The sequence below is a fragment of the Grammomys surdaster genome, unplaced genomic scaffold, assembly GCF_004785775.1.
Source record: "Grammomys surdaster isolate TR1022 unplaced genomic scaffold, NIH_TR_1.0 188, whole genome shotgun sequence".
NCBI classification, from domain to species: domain Eukaryota; kingdom Metazoa; phylum Chordata; class Mammalia; order Rodentia; family Muridae; genus Grammomys; species Grammomys surdaster.
Genome location: NW_021604633.1, coordinates 9,881,416 through 9,897,742, shown reverse-complemented (window position 1 = coordinate 9,897,742; position 16,327 = coordinate 9,881,416). Strand labels below are relative to the sequence as shown.

The 16,327-nt window shown below is 41.5% G+C and overlaps 1 long non-coding RNA gene across 1 annotated transcript in view; it reads left to right on the top strand.

Moving 5' to 3' along the window:
* The window catches only part of LOC114622346, a 29,010-nt gene that overhangs the window by 2,956 nt on the left and 9,727 nt on the right, over nt 1-16,327 (top strand). The gene's annotated exons all lie outside the window — the stretch shown is intronic.

The window sequence follows — 16,327 nt, the reverse complement described above, 5'->3', positions numbered from 1 at the left end:
TTTGTGTGTGTGTGTGTGTGTGTGTGTATATATATATATATATATATATATAATGGAATGGGCACATAGGAAATATTCCTATAGGTTGATTTTAACTAGAAGTATCAATGTGGCTGATAAACTTACAATCCTAACTAATATAATCTATTGAAAAGGTCTGTATCAGTCTCCATTAAAATGAAGCAGTACTCTGTTTGAATAAATAATTGGTTATTAGATTTGTGTCTGTTGTGAACAATCCATTGTACCAGAAACCAAGTAGCCAACATTAATGAGGCCCTGATAATAAGACACAGGAACTGGCCTTAGAAGTGACCCCACTGGGCTACACTTAAAACAGAAGAGAACATGACAGCCACTAAAAAGAATACCAAGCTTAGAGCTCTGCAGGACGACATGTCTAGACTATTCCGAGGAGATAGTCACCAAGAACAGTGTGAGGCAGGGGATTGTTCTAGACTGAGGGAAGACCAGAGATACATTTAAAAGAACAAAGTGGTCAACATAACCACATAACAAAAATGTATCTTTTAGGAAGGGTATCAAGTTTACCAAGTTTATTTGATACCTCAAGGAAAAAGCAAGGTTCCAGATCCTGAATTCAATTCTTGGGATACTCATGGTGGTGGGAGAACCCACTTCCCACAAAACACAAACAGGGCTGGAGAGATAGCTCAGCAATTAAGGGCACTGGCTGCTCTTCTAAAGGTCCCTAGTTCAATTCCCAGCAACCACGTAGTGGCTCACAACCATCTATACTGTGACCTGATGCCCTCTTCTAGCAGGCGGATGCAGTGCATACAGTTACTGTGCTCTTGAATAACAAAAAAAAAAAGTCTTTAAAAATAGAATAAATTAAAAACAAAGACTTTTCTGACATTTTGAATTATATCAGTGAGGTTATCAGTTCTGGTATGAATTAAACCGGTCATGATCATCCAAGAAACCATGTTCTTTCTTAAGGGCTCAAACATAAATTTGTGTTTTTAAAAAGCATCTAGTGAAAAACAACATGAATTTGTCCTAAAGAGTGGAAAATGGGATAACTTTTGTACGTCTACCAAGTAGTCACCAGAGAGCAGTCAGCAAATCCTATTTGGACAGAGCATGATACATCCTGGTGATCCCCGAACTCTGGACGCTGAGCCAGGAGAGTCGAGGGTTCTAGATCAGCCTGGGCTATACAATGAACACGATGAGCAGAGGATGTAGCTCACTGGCAGAATCTCATCCCCCCATTTCACCTCAGGAAGAAGACTTTTTAGCACAAACCCCATCAGATTCTGATTTCACCTATAAGCAGATTCCGGATTCTTGCCGTAACTTTTTGAGAGCTGTTATATGGAAACTGGTGGTCTCTTTTGATTGATTGGTTGGAAGGTAGATTGATTTATAAGCCTGAAGCTCTTATAGCTTAAAAGGTAAATGAAGCAAAGCTTCCCTCTGCTATCCTGAATTGAAATCTGCTTTAAAACACAACTGTTGGACACCGGGAGAGGGAAAGGTCTCTAGTTTTCACCTAGATTTTGCCTTCTGTAACAAAGCTATTAGATAAATGATTAAAAGATTTGGTAAGTTAAAAAAAATCACTTGAAAATTAGGGGTCACAATAGTATTCTTGCAATTTAGGGGAAACATGGCAAGAAACAGCCTCCTTCCCATCATAGTGAAGAAGCCAATATTAGTACCTATAAGTGACCCTTAATGTGCTATATAAAACCGAGGCTTGATTTGACAATGTTTATTTGATATTTTCTGGGTTTCAAACATACTTTTCTTTGGGAAATCAAAATGCAAAGAGGCTACACCAACTTCCTCCATGTCAACTACAAACCTAGTATTTTTTCAGTGGGACGGGGAAGGTTGGGAGAGCAAATGAGTGATGGGTGCCCTGTGAAAGGAAGCCCTCAGCACTGCACTTCAAAGGGGGCACTGGGAAGCAGGTGGGCTGCCCCATGGGGAAGGTGAGGGGCAGTTGCTAGGTTGGAATGCACATGTGGCCAGGCGGCAAATGAGGGTCCAGAAGATCAAAAGGAAACCTGAAAATCACCAGTCACCCCAATCTGTCCCTCTCAACTAGGATTACACCACCAGGCATCTGAAAGGGAGCACCTGATCCTTTTGAGGTCAGGAGCCAGGACTCCAGTGCATCTGTAACGGATGCAAGACAGTCCTTTTCACCGCTGCCAAGCACAGAATGCATGGCAGCTGCAGAACTCAGCTCCAAGAGCTTTGGGATTCATGGAGGAAACGTACATTCCATTCAAACCGTGCTGTCTGAGCAACTCTATAAGCCAAAGGATCTTTCCGCTCTGCTCGCTTACAGCAACCACCAACAGTCACTACCGTTCTCACAAACAGTAACCTACCGTTTTCCCTCAAACTAGCCCTTGCTTTATTTGCTGGCACTCGGCCTGACACACAGGATGACAAGGTTGACAGCCTTGTGCTCTTCTGCCCTGTAGAATAGTGCATAAATGGGATCCAGTTCCAGTTCCACTTGTTAAGCCCTAGTCTTTTTCCAGACAGACATAGAAAAAAGAAAGAGGTGAGGGAAAGAGGAAGGGAAGGAAAAAAGGAGAGAGATACTTTTATGGTTGATTTAGATTTAATTTCCCATATGCAGTGTTAGTAGAATCAGGATGTGACTAGCCTCTGAGATACAGCAAAGGGCCTGGTGGGAACTATTTCCTTGCACCTTATGAAAAGCAAAATAACCTAGTCATTGATTCTGCTGATGACCTTTGTGAATACAAGCAATACATAGGATACTCTGCACTCTGGTTTCTCACCTTCTCAAAGCTCTTGGTCCCAATGGTATATATGAAGAATATTGACTAGGTCAACATAACATCTTAAATGGTGGCTCACAGATTAAAAATTCAGTCAATGTCTTACTCATGTGTGTCCCTAATAGATCACATATTTCCAAAATTAATTATTTGATGGACTTCTACTAGTTTTTCTTTAAATACCAACATTAAAAACACATGTAAAATGTAGTCACAGTTTGGAGTTCCTTAGAGAAAAGAGCCTCCAGACTGGAAATAATTTTTTTCTAGTTGAAATCATACTTGCGTGAGCAAGGACCATTACATAGGGCTTTTCCTCCTCAGCTAGTGCTAAAGTATCCGGACAGGTTAGACAAAAGCAGACTTAGTTCTGTGGCTAATGTGTGTGGTTTATTACATGTCATAGCTCATCTTACACGGTCCAGTGTGCCTATCAGCAAAATTTCACAGAATAACAAATCCAGTTCAATAAATGTTTAAGTCATGTTCGCTCTGCTCAGGTCCCTAGGAATATTTGTTTATTTGATTTGATTACAAAAGAGCAAATCAATAAAATGCTACCGCCAGAAAATATCAAGCTGTGCCTACTCAATAAATGTATTCATTCAGTTGTTGGAAAACACGGCAAATCACCTGGCAGAAAATCCATGTTAGCTGATTGCATGGGGCTTAAAACTGAAGCACACCCAAAGAGGAACCAATGGTCCTTTGTACGAAAACTCTGGTAGGGAAACTCCAGTCACAGGACAATCAAGTTTCCTGCTGAGGAATGTGTAAAATTTGTTACTTAGAACCTTTAAAGAAAATAGGGGCTGAAAAAATTTAATAAGTGCCATTGTCTCTTGGTGACTGTCACAAAAGAATACTGGGGACGATCCCCATCACTAAGTGAATTGGTGAAGAGGTGCTCTGGGTTGGGGTGGAAGGCTTGGCAGGGACAGCAAAGGTACAAGGTGACATGGTGTCACAGTGACATCCTTGCTGGCCATGCTTTATCAGGGATACACTCAACCTGTCATAGTATCTACTCACACTGTTTTTCTAGCATCCCCATAGACTTTGTCAGTCTGCGCATGTTTCTGATAGATGCCATTTCTCCTTCTTAACCTTGTTGCTCGTTACTACCATGACTCCTACAAGTACAAAATATGATCGAGGAAGAAATGTGTTGGATACAGAAACATAAATGTAGATCTGAGTTGGGGACTAGGAAAGAAAGAAGCAAGAAGCCACTGGAAACTGGCTACTTATCTCAGGAAGTGGTACAGCAGCTGACTAAAGAGTTCAGTTTTATAGCTTGAGGCACTGGGGCTACATCAACAGGAAATGGAGACAATGTATTATGTTGGCCTGTGTTGGTAACACAGCAGGGGTGCAGGGAGAAATCTGGGCAAGATTGTAGCTTGTTTGACAGAAGAAGATTCTCATATTGCTAGGTTGCTGAATATAATCACGTCTGGGCTTTTTCTGTCATTGTTAAACCCATCCTTCACATGGCATCCTCTTGACTCATCCGTGACTTTCCATCAGATCCATCTCAATAGAGCACTAAGAAAACTGAGTCTCATCTGAGTCCTGGGTACGTATCATGTTCCTAAAGGGCACATATGAGGAGCCTCCATTCTTGGTTTTCTCCTCATAGGAAAGTTTTTCTAGATTCAAGTTGCAGTCTCTGGCATTCAAATGCTGGACAGTCTATGCATAAGCACTCTATCCCTCATTCCCCTTGGTACTACCAAAGTCACTACCACAGCCTCTTGGTGCCCATCTTCCTTTGCATTAGCTTGACATCCACAATCCCACAATGCCTTGCCTCATGCTCCAGCTCACTGTCTTTTCTCTCTAGCTTTTTTCCATTGTGGTTGAATCAAGAGAAGCCAGGTGTTTTTAATGGTCAAGGTTTTGCATCCTGGAAGTGTTAAGACCAAGCAAGGTAATCTTTTCCTCAGAAAACCTGTTGTAAAGCTTGCTAGGTCATATGGTCTCTCAGAAGACAGGTGTGTGAGAACAGTCAGCTACACTGGTATCAAATGAGAGCATGCCCAAGGTGCCATGCCTTGACCGGTTCTTCTTTGGCAGTATTATTCCTGTTCCTTCACCTCTACTTCTCTTGGATTGTTCTCCCAAATAATGCATTGATAAAATATGAAGCATGAGTTTGCTGGCTGTATTTTCTCTAGAAGCTGATGTAAAACATCCCTAGTATTTTAAACTATATCATTCCAACCTTCACCTTATAATCTCAGCCTTACCTCTTAATTTCTCCCTGAATTGAAGCTATCCCACAGCCAGCTTAATATCTACACTGAGGGAGGGTCCAATTGCTTACCTGTGGTTTCATTTTGTTTCTCTCTGCCGTGTTATTTCCAGAGGTGCTCTTCCCTCAGTCTACCTGAAAGTTCAGGATCACCGGCCTGCTAGACATTTGTTAGGGTCCAGATCATCAAAGACGTCACTTTTTTTTCATAATGCTCTCCAGTGTCAATGTAGCTCTCCCCATGTTAGGTTGTGCTACACACTTCAGCAGGAGGGAACTGTTGCTGGATCTTGGAAAGCCCTTCAGCATTTAACAAAAGCCTTTTCAGTCTTGTAATCATGCTGACTGATTTTACTCATGGTTTCCTATGACCTCTGCAGCTTGGGTCTCAGAACCCTGAAGAAAGGACACACACACACGGACACACACACACACACACACACACACACACAGAGAGAGAGAGAGAGAGAGAGAGAGAGAGAGAGACAGACAGACAGACAGACAGACAGAAACATGTGGGAGGCTGGGACCAGATGGGGTTCATCAGACTCTTACCAACACGATGAAGAAGCTCATTAGGTACAGCAGAGAGGGAGAGGGTAGGTTGTCTTAGTAGGATGACTCTTTGGGTGGACACTCTCAGGCTGTAAAGATGGAGTGGAGCATTCTACAGCTCTAGTTTTTGCACACTGATAAATCACCGATACATTCAACACTCATAGTGGGCCTACCGGCCTCTCTACATCCTGACCAATAATTTCAATGGCTTTGCCAAATGTCCCATAGGTTTGAGTCCTTTGGAGTGCTCTACATATGTCAACGTATCCTTTTCTCAAGACTTCATCACTGAAACTTTCTCTTCCACTCCCCACAAGGGTGGATAATAGCTTCCAACTCCCAATCCGAGAAAAGACTGCAAAAATCTTTGAAATCACATTCATCCTTGAAAGTCACACTCTGAAAATCTTATATTTCTTTGTTAATGGAATATTAATAAATGTGGCTGACAGTGGCTGATTCATCACCAGAAGGCACTGTGCATCTCAAGCCTGTTGACTTTGTCCATAATTCAGGTAAGAAGTCTGCAAATGTATCAGCCACACTTCTGATCGTCAATGACATTTCCATCTTCCCCAGATATGGATGAGAAATGATAAAGTGACCAGAATTGATTCTAGTTGGCTGTTTTATAATACATATACTTTTGTCATAGAGAGATGGTTAAATGAAAAAACCAACCATATAGTGGTGCCGCATGCCCACATTCTAGCACTAGGGCCTGTCATAGTTAGGGTTTCTACTGCTGTGATGAAACACCATGACAAAATGGCATCTGAGGAAAGGTTTTATTTGGTTTATGCTTCCACACAATTGTATAGGAACTCAAGCAGGGCACACACTTGGAGGTAGGAACTGGTGTAGAGGCCACAGAGGAGTACTGCTTACTGGCCTGCTCCTCATGACTTGCTTAACCCGATTACATATAGAACCCAGGACCAACAGCCCAGGAGTCTGAGCTCTCCCCTATAGATGACTAATTAGGAAAATATCCTACAGCCCAGTCCTATGGAGGCATTTTCTCAATTCAGGTTACCTCATCACTTCAGCATTTTAACAGCTGCTAGGTCCAGATTGGTCCAGACGAGCTAAGGCTCTCAAAGCATGCCGCTGCTTTGTGGCTGTGTCAAGGAGTCTCTGGCTCCTGTCCTTTGCTCTGGTCTTCAGAATATAAAGCTTTAGTGCTGAACTTACAAAGGCCTTTCTGTGCAGATCTTAACATCTCACCTTGCATTAGATGTGACAATTTGGAAGCAGAGATTTTTTTTTTACTCTCTCAGACTCACAAAGCTTTCAAGATAATGAATTTGTATTGTAGTTCATAACTTGCAATTAAATTGTCATTTCTTTTTATACTAATTCCTAGCAAAGTAAGTGGATCACAGAGATCAAATTTCCTGTCAGAAGGGTAATTATCAGTGCCAGGGCCATACGTTTATTTTGAAGTTTTATCATTTAACTAACATTGAAAGTTTCATCTGAAAATGGAGGTATGTTTTCCATAATACCTAGCTAATAATATATATTTTTATATTTTGAATATGTGTATACATATGTATGTATGGTCTCTTATGTGTTATATATGTGCACGCTGCAGTGCATGTTTGAAGGTCTGAGGCCACGACGCAGGAATCAGTGCTCTCCATGCATGTTCCACCATGCAGGTTCAAGGGAAAGGACTCATGCAGTCAGCTAGGCAGCAAACTCCATATATGCTGAGCCACCTCCAAGATCCAATATACTATACCATATATACTTTTCAAACTCAAAATGTAATCCTCTAGGTGGTTCTCAAAATTTTCTACTTCAATAAGTTATGTTAAAGACCAGCGTTGAGTATTCCCTTGCAGTGGTCACTTCAGAAGGCACCATGGTCTTGTCTAGGGATCCTCGGACATCCATCTTTGTCCCTCTACATTGCTATGGCACTTCTGTGGCACTTGTGGTGACATTGTCCCAACATCAAGTGGAAAGTGGACAGTCCCCTTTTGTTTGAGCCTGTTCAGGTGATGTGGTCCTCTCAGCACACAATTCCATGAGCAGTGATTTTACTGTCTTGAGCCCTATCTCAGGATGTCAATGAACCCACCCACCCCCAACCCCAGCCATATGCAAAAGGCTCAGGTATACTCTTGTTTCTTCTCTTGATGATTCAGTGGCCCATGCTATCTTTAAAAAGTATCAAAACACAATCTGACATTTTTTTTCTGAAAAATAAAGATTTTGTTCTAAACAGGCAGCTGTCCTTAAAGCCCGGATAGGCTTCTACTCCCATATGTCAGTATTCATCTCTTCACAACAGATAACCAAGAATTCTCACCCTATGTTTGGTGGCACAGAGGTGCAATGTTCAAAGGAAACCCTCAGAATTCCATTGGCAAAAGCAGGAGCTTTTCATCAGGTTTGGTGCTACAGGTGTGTAATAGGTTCATTTGACAAAGGCCTCTGTTTGGGAAGAAGAGCAAACCCACATATTTAATGTCATATAACACTCCACTGTTAAGTATTTTATTGTGTTAACACTTGCTAAGACTTCTGGAAGTATCTGACAGAATGGTTGGGTTCCTAATGTTAATCTTTCCAACACAAAGACCATCTCCTCTGCCTCTCATGCCTAACCCCAGGCTATGGTCAATACACTCAACACAAATACCAAATCCTGAGCACCAACAGGGTCCTCTGGGGCATGTGAAAACAAAACCAAACAAGTTTGAAGTAATTTGCGTGCCTATGCTTTTTAAGGAAAGTTTAATTCTCATGTTTGTCATGTTCTCCAATTATAAGGGCAGAGGTGATAACAAGCAGACAGGTTACACTGTGTGCAAAGCCCCCTGGAATTGCAAATGTTGTTTGGTTATTTATGGATATCCCAAAAGAATTCTAATACTGTCTGTGGGGAGGAAAACGTCTCTGAAAATAGAATACAAATTTCGCACATAGGAAAAGGCACTTAGATGTGGATGGAGAGTATCAAATGCATTTTTAAAGTTAAATGTCTCATCACTTGGTAGGAGAGGCTTCTATTGCTTTATTTGGGATGGATTTTTAATCCTTCCTAACAGTCCCCTCAACCAGGAATAATGATTTGCCCTTTTCTGTCATTTCTGCACATCAAGCAAGCATTTTTCTCAAGGTACAGTGTTACTTTGCAATGTTACTTTTCCAGTGTTACTGGAACTTGGGCTATCCTGTGCTGGGGTAACAAGTTTGCACAGCTATGCCTGGTGAAGCAGGCTGTGTTTCAGAGGAAAGTTCCTTCCACTTCATTTCTTTTTGAGGTCAACTTTTTGATTTTCTGTCTTGAGCATGCATACCCAAGAGTAAAGCAGAAAATTCTCCAATTCCCCATGCTGAACATGAGGAGAATGGTTGTTGGCACACAATGGTGGCCTTTGAAATTGCGAGCCTTTCTGTCAGTGAGCACTTCTTGGGCATTCTCATGTGTGTTTGTTACAAAGCATAGTGAGGCTTACAGAATAGATTATATTTTGATTTTTGCCTCAGAATAATTTTAGAATTGCAAGGCACCTGAAGGACAGCAACCAGGACTGTATAGCAATAACATATGCTAACTTAACATAAAATCATATATATCACAATCATTATTTGTACTGGCCTTTATATACTTGTGCCTTTAAAAAAATTCTCCAGAAAAGTTTGCTCATAGAGTTTCTCAGCATCTTAAAGTTTCGGGCAAATACCTCTCACTGGGCTACATTCCCAAGCCTCTGCAGTTTTAATTTTGAGACACTAAATTAGCCAGGCAGGTCTTGTCTTACATCCCTCCTTCCCCATTTTTATTAAATCTTTTGTGAATTCGTCTTGTAGGACACAAGGATAAGAGGTAGAGAAATGGGCAATAGCAGGAATATCACGGAAAACTGTCGATTTGGTTTACAACCTTTAAGAGGAATGTCGGTGGTTTCTCTGCTTCAGGTACAATGGTGAATGGAAGGAGTTTATAAAGCTGACGACAGGTTTATATGATGCCATGTATTTATTAATAGTAACCCCAACTGCTATTTATGTAAAACTGTTCAAGTATATCTCTATAGGCAGGTACAGAATCATGAGCCCTTAGCACTGAGTAATCCAAGTATATATTATTATTATTTTGGTTTAATACTTAGGGTGAATATGTTTAAAACTTCTTATCATAATTGATTTAAGAAGAAAAAATCAGTCAGACATGGTACAGAACTATAATCCCACTACTTAGAAGGTTGAGACAGGAAGGTCTGGAGTTCAGGGACAACAAGGATAATAGTGAGATTGTGTCCTATGAACAAATGGGACATATGTTGATATAATACTAAAGCCAATCCAGGTTTGGGGTCCCTGAGATAAACATGCTTCTTCATCAGCCCTGTTCTGGAATCCCCACATAATGGAACAAGGAATTCAATTCCTTGCCCACATCAGCCTGCTTCCCTCCAAGAGATTTCCAAAGGCCAGGGTGAGAACAGCATTCCCTTGACCTTTTTAGTCAACAAGGCCCTGCATACAGAGACCCACCATTTGTTACCAGATTCTCTAGCCTTGTCCCACCTAGCAGACAGAAGTCCCATGGTGTTCCTTATTTTAGTACACCTGGAATGCAGTCGAGCTATCTGCAGCTTCAATGGGGGTCATTCGACGATTCTGAAATACATCAATATGTTACTGCATCTAGACCAGAACCCCAGGACATGTCCACTGTGATGGATTGGAGCTTGCTGTGTTCTCAGCTTCAGTCTGCCTCTGCATCCTCAGACTACCCTTCAGTAAAATGGTGAACCAGGGCAATGTATATTAGAATTCAGGCTCCCCACCAGGTTTAAGAACATAGATCCCATGCTAAACCCACACCTGGCTATCTCTCTATGTTACAGAAGCTTTGAGCATGGCAAATACTATGGTCAGAATCCAGGCTTTACAGCTGATGACTGAGTCTGGTTTTATCATTAGCATGATGTTGTCATGAATAAATACAGGTCCTTCAGCCATTAAACGAAGGCATTATCTATTTCATAGTATTAATTCTTTTATTTTAATAGTCAATTTTTTTTGAGATTTAGTTTTGTATGATGCATTTCAAAAATACAGTTTATGGCTTGCAAAATGGCTCATTGCACAGAGACACAGGCATGCTGACCTGACAATATAAATTTAAGTTACCAGATCCCACAAGGTGGCAGGAGAGAACCGACTCTTGAGCCCTTCAAGTGTACACTTTGACACAAATGTGTGCCTACTGCAGTACTCAACTTCACCCACAGACTCACTCAGTGAACTTAAGAACTTTCTCAACATTTCCAGCCTAAGAATTGATAACCTGGAGTTTGGAATTGAACAATTACAAGGGATATAACTTTCTGCCACAACATCAATTTCAATTTTATAGCACAACAGTAAGTCTTAAACCTTCAAACTTTCCCTTTCCTGTAGTATCTCAAAGTGGCATTATAATAGTAACATGATTGTGTCAAGAATACACGCACTGGGCTCTGGGTTAGAAATACAGTTCCCTGACCTCCAGATAAATTAGGATGAAAACAACAGATGAGCAATGTGCTGAAGGCAGTTACAAAGTGACTGCACCTCAATAAAGTCCACGGTGTCAACTCTGGAACCTTACTAGACCTGCCTCCTCTGGACTGGTTTATGCCGTTATAGAAAACCCATGGTTTACCTTTTAAAGAACATGAACCCGACCAATTTCCCTAAGGTCTTATGCTTTTCCATCAGAGTCATCCACCCAAGGGACCATTCCTTAAGATGCTGCTGCTCACTGCAGTGCAATCCCAAAGCACGTTAACTAAAATGCAGCTTCCAGAGCCTGGCCTCCCACTGAATGGATCTGCCCTGGTGCACTTCTGAGCAGCTCTTCACCAGGGAGGAAGGAAGCATAGGAGGTTATTGCCTCACCATGGGGCTCACTTTGCCCCAGTAAGGAAATAACATCTCCCTTTAACTTCTCTCAGGGGCGGGGCCTCAACATTATAAAGACATCATTTTATGACTTTCTCTGGGAAATAAATTCTGTTCAGCATAGACAAGGGACCAAGATTAAGAGCAAAGGAATTACTGCCCTGAAGTCTACCTTGGCCAACCTATGAGCTGAATTTCCAGTAGTGTGGGCATTTCAAGGATGGCTACATCAAGAAAGGACAGTCTCCTCCTGCTGGTCATCATTAGCTACTTGGCTTCCACACAGATGAGTAGCACACACACACTAACTTTTGAGCAGTGTTAGTGGGCCCAGTCTTGTATCTCCTGCAGGCTATGACATCCATTCTCATTTTAGGACTGCACTGGCCATACCTTGCTTGGAGAAAGAGTTTTACGACAAGGCAGAAGTTTATAAAATCAGCAAAACTTCTATTGTTTAGAACGAAGTTATGGCCATGACATTTCTAACATACTTGTCCTGGGCCAGATGCTATTATCTATATATCAATAGATATAGACTGGGCCAGTCCTTTATCTATGTATCAATAGGCTGGATAGTCTCAGTAGTATAATTTTGACATTATTAATATCAAATCCTTTGCATACATTCAAGGCTGTGAACTGAAGTTCCCGAAATTAAAAGCCACACCTATTCTTAATGCCCTACAAGGCAAATTGACTAAGAGACTATGGAGACATGGACTGTCATACAGGTCAAAGTCAAACTATCCTGGGTTACCTCAGCTCCCTTTGTAGCCATTCATTGTCTACTTCTGTGTTTGACTTAACAGCCAAGCTTGTGATTATTAGACAAATACTTATGAAATGCACCATCAGATTCTATCAAACCAAAGGATGTCATCAGATCATCTGAGTCTATAGCAGAGCTTTCCTCGCGTTGGCATAACCCACCTGACAGTCCAATAAATCTAAAAAGTGTATTGATTTATAAAACCTTCATGAAACTGTTACATCGGAACATGCTATTTTGAGTAAACTAAATGAGTATCTCCAGGCTATAGCAACCCATTCTCAGCCCTGGAATAAACTACCCTATTCCGTCTGAGACAGATGCATTTTTGTATCAGCAAGGCCCAGTCCATGTAGATTGAAACCAGTAGAGCCAAAACTTGAACCACAGGTAGTTAATCCAGAGTCTGCACTCCTAAACACTGTAGTTCTTCCTTTTGGGAAAAAATGACTTGATGCTAAAAGATGGGGGAATTTTTACCAAAAGTGGGCTGGTTAAGGAAACCATTTTCCCAATGAAACACCCTGAAAAAGCACCAGAAGCTCTCACTGAGCTGAAGAGCAAGGAGAGGATGTGTACCATACCTTTCTAGTGAGAGTTAGTTTGTTAAAAATAATTTTGGAGAGACCTGTGAATATGCGTGTATTTTGGTGGCTTTCAGGTCAGTTACAAGTTGTCAGCTTTGCTTATGAATAATTTACAAGTTGGAGCAGTTGTTCTGCATCTTAATTAACCCTTATTTCCTGTCTCTCGGATTCTCACATCATCATTAGAAGCATCTTCCTCATTTCAGGAATACCAAGGAATTCTCTTTTCATCTTGTGCTCCTAAGATTTCTTTACAATGTGAATTTGTAGACTAGTATAAGATTGCCAGGACATACAGGTGGGATATAAACAAACCTATTATGACAACTCGCATTGTTAACTTGCCTTCTTCCTGTCTCCCTGCTCCCCACCTAGGTTTGAGATGTCTTCTCACCTGAAGTAAATTCTCATATAAATTTCAGCCTAGTCCTGGCCTCATTTTATTTGCCGGGGTGTGGGGGTATGGGGTGGGGAGGGTGGGTGTCTGTTTTTCACTTCTCCAAAAAGTTCACCAAATTATAACTTCAGAAGTATGAAGAGGTTATAAAGGCTACTCTAATCAAAGTCAATTTCATATCACCAAGGCCAGCGATGTAGCACAGTATGAGAACTTGCTAGCATTTACAAGACTCATGGTTCAATTATAGAAAGGGAGGGAGGGAAGGAGGAGAGGAGGGAGGATAGAGCCTGACTACTCACACAGCAAAGCTCATCATGGGCCACTCATTGACTCAACGTTCTTTTAACATCCTTTATAAACCTCTGTTTGAATACAATAAATGTCCTGAAATTGTGAGCTTTGCACAGTACACAAAAGATCCGCAGACTCAAATTACTAGTAATGGGAGGAGGCACTGTTCTTGCTGGTCCTCAAAGTTTCAATATAATGTGGCCAGTGCTTTTGGCTTAATTCCTGATCCATGTCAAACTTCAACATCACCAGCTGCAATGAGAGACTGTGTGTGTGTGTGTGTGTGTGTGTGTGTGCATGTGTGTGCGTATGTGCTAGCCCTCTCACACACATGTGAGTGTCCTCCTCTCTCTGCCTTCCTCCCCTCCTCAACCTGCCCACCAACCCCGCCTGGAGCCTGGACAGCTGGGAAGACAGGCAGTCACAAACAAATTAAGTTAAAAGGTATAAAATGTGGTGAAAAAATAACAAAATAAGATGACAAAAACAGGTGCCAAAGGGCTTTTGCACACAACTCTGTCAGGTTCAGTTCTTTGTGTATGATTAGCAGTTTGGCTACAGCAGGACACATTTCATGCTTATTTGCTCTTTTGATGTCCTGGAAAGAAGAAATAGCACCTGCTGCTGAGTCTTCCAAGACAATCTCCAGTGCAACTGTTTTACACTAGGCAGAATCCTAGACATTTGTCTTTCAGAAGCAACAAAGATGGCTGAACTGTGTAATGGCACCCCTTATTGTACTGACTTGTGGGGTGGATATCTAAAGCCTTAGCTTTCCTTTAGGAAGCTGCAAGCTTTCACGACAATAACATGGACTGGCTTGTCACAGTCACAATGCGGTTGTCTCTAAGATGCCCTGATCATTCATAAATCCTGAGCCCACTCTGAAGACAACAGCTCTACAATTCCATCCTATGCTAGTAGGCATTGGCCATGTCACCTGCACACCAGCACTCAGTTGCTGTATGGCTGTTGTTGTCTGTTATTATCGGGACTGGTAACTGTATTTATGCCTCAATTCTTCCTGAACTGGTCTAGGAAGTATCCTTGTTGCTTGGCCTAATCTCAACCTTCCTCTCCTTCACCTGCTCAGGTTTGCTGCATTGTATTAACTGTCACCTGTGGCATGTCCACCATGGCTACCCAGGATATTTCTATCCTTCCTACACCTTATGAACTCTGGGTCAAAGGGCTGTCTCTTCGTGCTAGCATTCAAATTTCTGACACCATTTGTTCTGGGCATGTTGGAATGACTCGTCTTGACCTACCTTGTCACTATAGCCTGCACCCTTTGAATTCAAAGTGGTAGGATTTAAAATATTCTAATGAGCACCAGCCATCCCACTCTCCCTTAGAGGTCTACCATGCTGAGTCCCCTTCCGTCTCTTGGGGAACATTGTATCCCAGAAGGTTCTCAGTCCCTGCTGGAAGTACAGCTCTGGCCTGTCTGCTCACTTGTTCAGTCTTCAGTCCAGCTCAGATCCAAACCAAACATATGCAGGTCTTCTCTTCCTTCTGCTATTCCAAGTAAACTACCTTAGAGGTTTTGTTTCTTCTTAAAATTGGAGTTCTGAATGTATAATCTTCAGAGAAGTGGTTTCAATAGTTTCACCTCTAACAATTAGTAGAACTTGATAGATTTCTTTCCAAATCATTGGAAAGAAACTGATAATACAAATTGATTATAATATAAACTGATAACACAAATTGATTAGACTAATACAAAGAACATGATCCATTCCTGATACGTCACAGAAATATGCCCACTAATCAATACAAGGCAATGATGACATCATTGCCTCCAGAGCACTGTAATCTCAGATTCAGGAAATAGCCAAACACGTATGTTCATCTCTCATGGCCTATGGTGTCAGGCTTTAATGTCCCAGGTTTACCTCAGCGTTACTCAAAATCCAGTCTCATGTCTCACAAGCTAGGATGTCAACCTGGTCCTGTTTCACACACTATTCATAGATAGAATTATGTAGTCACTGAGAACAAAGTGGAATTCTGGATTCACCAAGTCTGGGCAGCATGGAGTTGTACAGGTTGAGTGTACTGGCCTTGTAACTAAGTGTCCATAGGTACAGAATAGGGAAATACTAACACCACCTCATGGTGTTCCTTTTAATGACTCCTGAGATAAAGCGTGCAAACTATTTGAGTGTCAAAACTCAAGAAATATTACCCAGTATGATTAATCATCAGTCAAAACTCTAAAGGGCCACTCTAAACTTCAGTGTTAGAAGATGTAATGCCATTCTTAAGGAATGTAAACTGAGTCCTACAAAGTTTAACCTCCATGACTACACCTCAATAGAAATAAAGGGACTCTGAAGGAAGAAAGCTAATTAACTCACTGCACTCATCCTCAAGTAACAGCAGAGGGTGGCCTCTGTGTATCAGCTGCCAGACTGAAAAGATAGAGATTTTAAACATTTTACCACTTGAAAATTTAGTATTTTAGCCATGCAAGAAAACCCCCAAAGTAGTCTGTCCAGTCAACCAAAACAGAAAAAGTACAAACAGCCCTGCAAAGGACAGTGCAAGCATCACTTACAAAGAGGAGCAAGCCTGGCCTGGCAGAGTCTACCTCTAATCCTAGCAGAGGAAATATGACTCCTGAGTTCAAAGCTAGCCTAGTCTACAAAGAAAGTTTTTGGACAGCCAGGGCTAAGGAGAGAAACACTATCTCAAAAAACCAAAGCGGGTGAGACGTGGGCAGGGGATTTCTCTCTCTTCCTCACACTGATAGGAGAA